The following is a 5,732-nucleotide window of genomic DNA, read 5'->3' as shown; positions in this document are numbered from 1 at the left end:
AACTGTTTAAAATGTGAATTCACCCAGTCAGTTTTGATTGTCCACATGATACAAACAAACATGCTTGAGATGTAACCTCTTGCACTTATCCATCGCTGTCATTATAACCCTCACCTTCTTTCTGATTTGAGTGATCCACATATCTGTCAAACTAGCTAATGATGTTTAATGCGTGAATTCTTGATAAAATGCAGTTATATTATGGGCTGTTGTCATTAATTGTGCTCGTGATGGAGCGGTAGTGGAGCGCTCTCGGAGTGACTGAAAACTATGCCGCTCTGACTTTCGAAAAATTCACTCCTCGCTCCAGTCAAAAATCACGCCACTCCACTCACTCTGCCAGGAACGGAAGAACAAACTAAAATCTCTTCTGTAAAAATGCCCTTGTGGATATATTCTAAACGGGAATTTTTATCAAGTCTTTTTACATTTGGGGCAACAACGTCACCAAATATTTAGCAATGAAAATCACCAACATGCTTAAAAACTCTGTAAATAAATGTTATTGCACTTATTTTCAAATAATCTATTTTAAAAATGTATTTCACTGTCATTTCATTTTTTTTCATCAATTTAATGGATCCTTGAATTAAAGTAATTTATTTAAAAAAAAAAAAAAGTAATGACCCCATACATTTTAATGCTATACTGTAAATATAATACCAGTCCTCATTATAAACAAATTAATAATCAACTTCAATAGTCTGTGAAGACAATTAGGCTACTTTTTATTTGATGGGGGGCGGTGAGGTACCTGAATAATGGGTAGGGGACGCTGGCCCAAAAAAGGTTGAGAACCACTGACTTAAAGGGATAGTTCACCCAAAAATGAAAATCCTAGACGCATTTACTCACCTTCATGTTGTTACAAAGCTGTATGACTTTAGTTGTTTTGTGGAACCCAAAAGAAGATGTTTGAAAAATGTATTGTTTTTTTTCTTTACAATGAAAGTCAAAGGGGTCCAATAATAATATAAGTTTAATAATATTTTACAGTACTACTGTTTTTCTGTATTTTGATTAAATAAATTCAGTGTTGGTGATCATCAAGACACTACTTTCAAAATCACTTTTGGTAGTGTATCTAGCCAAGATCCAAAGAATCAGTTCAACTCAAAGAACTTTTTTTTTCATGTTTGCTTCATGAAGAAGCCTTTGGAGTTTTTAGGAGTATCAACAGAGAGAGGAGTTGCTGAGATGGAGGGTAAGAAGAACTCCTCATCTGCCTGCTCTCCATTGCTGTAAACTATTACGGGGCAACAGTCAGCTCTGGAATGTGGCCTTAATTGCCTGTCTTTTGCAGTGCTACAATAAAATGAAATGGTCTTCCAGACAAATTTAAGCGGACGTTTGTAACATAGTACTTTGTGTCCGTCTTTGTGTGTGAGTGGTGGGAGACCTGTGGAACAGTATGGGGTCTCTTACACAACAGTAGCTCCTAAAGATTTTTTATGAAGACAGGGCATATTTGATGTGAAAGGGCATATTTGAATGCAGATTGCTATCTTGATGGCTATGTGGTTATGTGTGTGTGTGTGTGTGTGTGAAAGAGAGAGAGATAGAGAGAGAGTTTAAAGGGGTCATATGATGTTGCTAAACTAAAAAGTGTATTTGGTGTAATGAAATGTGTTTATGCGGTTTAAGGTTAAAAAAACACATTGTTTTCCACATACTGTACATTATTGTTTCTCCTCTATGCTCCGCCTTTCTGAAACGCGTCGATTTTTACAAAGCTCATCGGTCTGAAAAGCAAGGTGTGCTGTGATTGTGCGTGCACATTTGGGCGGTGTTATGCAAATCTTCCCACATAGTGAGGTAGACATGTGGGGCGTGTTAGAACGAGCCGTTTTAGGTAGGCGTGGCTGACTCTTAACTTTTATAAAGAATATCTCTTTGGATTTGAGACTTTAGTCTTTGCAACTTTACAGATCTTGTTTATGCACCAAGAGCTTGTAACACTCCAAAGAGAAAGGAAAAATTGAAATAGCATCATATGACCCCTTTAAGTAAATTGTGACCATGATCTGACCATAGACAGAGCAAGGTGTCCATGCTTTCAAAATTTGTAAGTATGTATTCATGTCATGCACACTGTCTAGTCAGAAGGTTGGATCATTCAGGGATTTTCAAACTGGATTCTTGGGAGTCCATATATACAGTGGCATGCGAAAGTTTGGGAACCCCTTGCAGAATCTGTGAAAATGTGAATAATTTTAACAAAATAAGAGAGATCATACAAAATGCATGTTATTTTTTATTTAGTACTGTCCTGAGTAAGGTATTTGACATAAATACTGTGTGTGGTTACCTGGATGATCCACGACTGTTTTTTTGTTTTGTGATGGTTGTTCATGAGTCCCTTGTTTGTTCTGAACAGTTAAACTGAGCACTGTTCTTCAGAAAAATACTCCATGTCCTGCAGATTCTTCAGTTTTCCAGCATCTTTTGCATATTTTAACCATTTCCAGCAGTGACTGTACGATTTTGAGATCCATCTTTTCACACTGAGGACAATTGAGGGACTCAAACACAACTATTAAAAAAGGTTCAAACATTCACTGATGCTCCAGTTTGATGTGCTTCCTCGTTTTGATGTCGCCACATCTCAGTTCTTTTATGAAGAGAGCGCATCTGCGCACCTTTTGGATAGCGCATCAAGAACCGGGTTGACCGGGTACTTGGTACCACCGGTACTTAAAAAAACCTGGTACCGTAACATTTTCATTTTTTTAGTACCGACTTGGTACTGAAGTACTGGGTCTTTTGACAACACTGTCGTAAGATATGAAATGGATGTTGGCAGTAGGAATGAAAATATTTTGGTCTTTTCATGTTCAACTAGATAGGACTTCTACTTTTATGCCTACCTAAAAAAGTCAAAATGAATTGACGTGCCATATAGGGACTTTGCCTAAAAGCAGTGGGGTAGAGCAGGGGTCTTATGAATTGATGAAAATGAAAAGGCCATGCATCAACTCACATTCCAACACTTTTAACATTTGCAATGCCTAAAATGTCCTTAAATATTCATAAATCTCTAAATATTAATGAGATGGTTGGAATATCTGCTGAAGCTGGAGTCTATTTTCCCTGCTTCTCCACCATTGTATAAAACCAAAAAGGGGTGTCCTGGGGTATGAACAGTATTGTCTATTCAATGATTTTTGTATTAGTAACTCTTATACTCAAGAAAACGAGTAGTTTAACCACTGGACAGATTTTGCAGTTTGCTGCTGGTTTATTCTGGTGACCATATTACAGGTTTAAAATGCTTTTACTTTAGTTTTTTTTTTAAACAATGAGCACTTTTGAGGAAGAACTAGACTGGATCTAGAGTTTACCAGGTTAGTAGCATTAGATCTTCGAATGCTCCGTTTTTCTTGAGGGATTTTAGTAGCAGGTTAATTATCCATGTCAGTTATTGTGATCAAATCAAATTAAGATTAACTCACTCCTAAATGACATGGAAATCAAAATTACCTGTGGTTGGTCTCTTTCATGGCATAGTTTTTGGCTAGAATAAACTGCATTGTGGACCAGACATTATTCCTATAGTCAGAAGTCTGTCTATGTGAAACTTGTACTAGTTAACTCAAATTAAGTCCATCAGGTTGTATTGGGCATGTTATGCAGAAGGAAGGAACCAAGATGGTAGCATGTGTAACACGATGAGTTGAATAATTTATGAGAGCCGTTGGCTTGATTGATTTCTTTGTGTTAATGAGCCTCATTACTGCCCCTATTACTATCAGTGCTTTGAGTATATGCTATCTGATCAGCCAGCTTATATGACCCACTTATTCAGGTTGGTATGTAGCTCTAGGTTGCAGATAGATACTCATTCATAATGATCAAAGGCCTGTTTTCATTGTCATTGTTTACATCTGTTTGTTTTTGCAAATGGTGCAAAAACAAACAAAATAAAGATTTTTTTTTTCAGTTTAATTGGTGTTCATTTAAAAGATTTGTTAATTAAATTGTCTAAAATATGAAGCACTTACAAGCTGAACTTTGAGTCTGTTCATCATGAAATATGTATGTACAGTCCTTTAGTGTTGACAAGGTTTAATATGTGTGTAAATTTTTCCGTTTAAAATAATTGTTAGAGAGCCAGCAAAACTGATCAACTAGTTTTTTCTTGATTAAGCATGAACCTCAGAATAAACAAAAAGTTATATTTATGCTTGAAACATAAAAACCCTGCCCCAGAAAAAACCTAAATCAAAATGTATTCTCTGAAAACCTTAATATGCTATGAAAATCTTAATATTATATACAATTTTGCTTCTAAAGTAAAATACCTTGTTTTAAGTATATGCAAATATGAAAACCAAGACAAAATACTGATTAAAATTATTTTTGCAGTATATAAAATGTCCCTAAAGTCAGTTGTCGCTGCATTGAGAGCCGCTGACTCTGTCCTCCCAGTAACCTGTTCCGATCTGCATAACAGTGTCTTTCAGTGTCTTAACAAGTGGCCCAGCCAAACCAATCTATCAGGGCGGTCTAGCACATTGAATGTGAAAGTGGAGTCTCCTTTTCAGTCAGTCAGGAGGAGGAGAAAAACAGAGGGAAACCGTGCTTTTCAGACATATACAAAGAGGGCAAGATAGCATAACAACTGGGCCTTTGTTCGATTAACATGGTCCTACAGAGCTGCTAAAACACTTTCACCTTTAATGGAATGAAATCACTGTATCTGCTCCAAGTGTGCTTTGAAGTGCTAACCAGGAGCGTTTATGTTGCCTGCTAACGGTTAGTCCACTCATCAACTAAATGAGCTGGGGTGTTGTTGCTTATGTGGTCATTTGGGGTTATTTTGAACAAAGATTGATATTTTGGGGTCTGTGTAAATAGATGGGCTGCACTATAGTCATGCAGATGATTCACAGGTTGACCATTCAGATTCAGACAGTGCTTTGACTGGGGGGTTGGGATGACTGCGTGTGTATGTGGTTAACTTTGTCAGATTCAAGTAGAAGGACTGCCGGCACTGCCACACACATCATGCTGTTTTCGCTGAAGAAAAACTGTCTGAGGTCTGTAATGCTTCTTCACAGGAGGTAATGGTGACACCAGGCTGTTAAATTTAGTTCTACGTTGTTCCTGTTCAGTTTATTGTATGTTCTAGATTCATTGGGAACACTCACCATGTCAGATTCATCACATTTGCACGGTTAAAAGAGGAGCAGGGGCGTCTGCCCTTCTGTTTGCAGTGTAGTAATGACTCAGATGGAGGTGCTGAGAAAAGCAGATGACCCGCGAGCATCAGAATGGTATCCAAAAAGCACCCTCTGCTCTCCTCTGCCAAAACCCGGGATCAAACCAGGGACCTTTAGATCTTCAGTCTAACACTCTCCCAACTGAACTATTTCGGCCACAGAGTAGTAGTCTGTAACTGACTGAGTGACCCACTCAATGCAACGCGAACAGTAGGTAAGAGACCAAGTAGAAGGACTGCCGGCACTGCCACACACATCATGCTGTTTTCGCTGAAGAAAAACTGTCTGAGGTCTGTAATGCTTCTTCACAGGAGGTAACGGTGACACCAGTCTGCTAAATTTAGTTCTTCGTTGTTCCTGTTCAGTTTATTGTGTGTTCTAGATTATTTGGGAACACTCACCATGTCAGATTGTTTGGGTGTAATGATAGGGTCGTTTGTTTGCCATTGTGGTCATGGAAACGGTGGGGTGGGTCACATGCATGCAGACTGAGGCCCACTGGATACACAA

The 5,732-nt window shown here is 38.1% G+C and overlaps 1 non-coding gene across 1 annotated transcript; it reads right to left on the bottom strand.

Moving 5' to 3' along the window:
- Nucleotides 1-5,305: 5,305 nt before the first annotated feature.
- Nucleotides 5,306-5,378, bottom strand: trnaf-gaa (transfer RNA phenylalanine (anticodon GAA)). Its single transcript has one exon. It is a non-coding gene; the product is annotated as a tRNA-Phe (tRNA).
- Between the last annotated feature and the right edge of the window lie 354 nt (nucleotides 5,379-5,732).

This window comes from Sinocyclocheilus rhinocerous, unplaced genomic scaffold (genome assembly GCF_001515625.1).
Source record: "Sinocyclocheilus rhinocerous isolate Xijiao unplaced genomic scaffold, SAMN03320098_v1.1 scaffold14, whole genome shotgun sequence".
Classification (NCBI taxonomy): domain Eukaryota; kingdom Metazoa; phylum Chordata; class Actinopteri; order Cypriniformes; family Cyprinidae; genus Sinocyclocheilus; species Sinocyclocheilus rhinocerous.
Note: the sequence above shows the minus strand (reverse complement) of the source record. Positions and strands in the feature narration are given on the sequence as shown.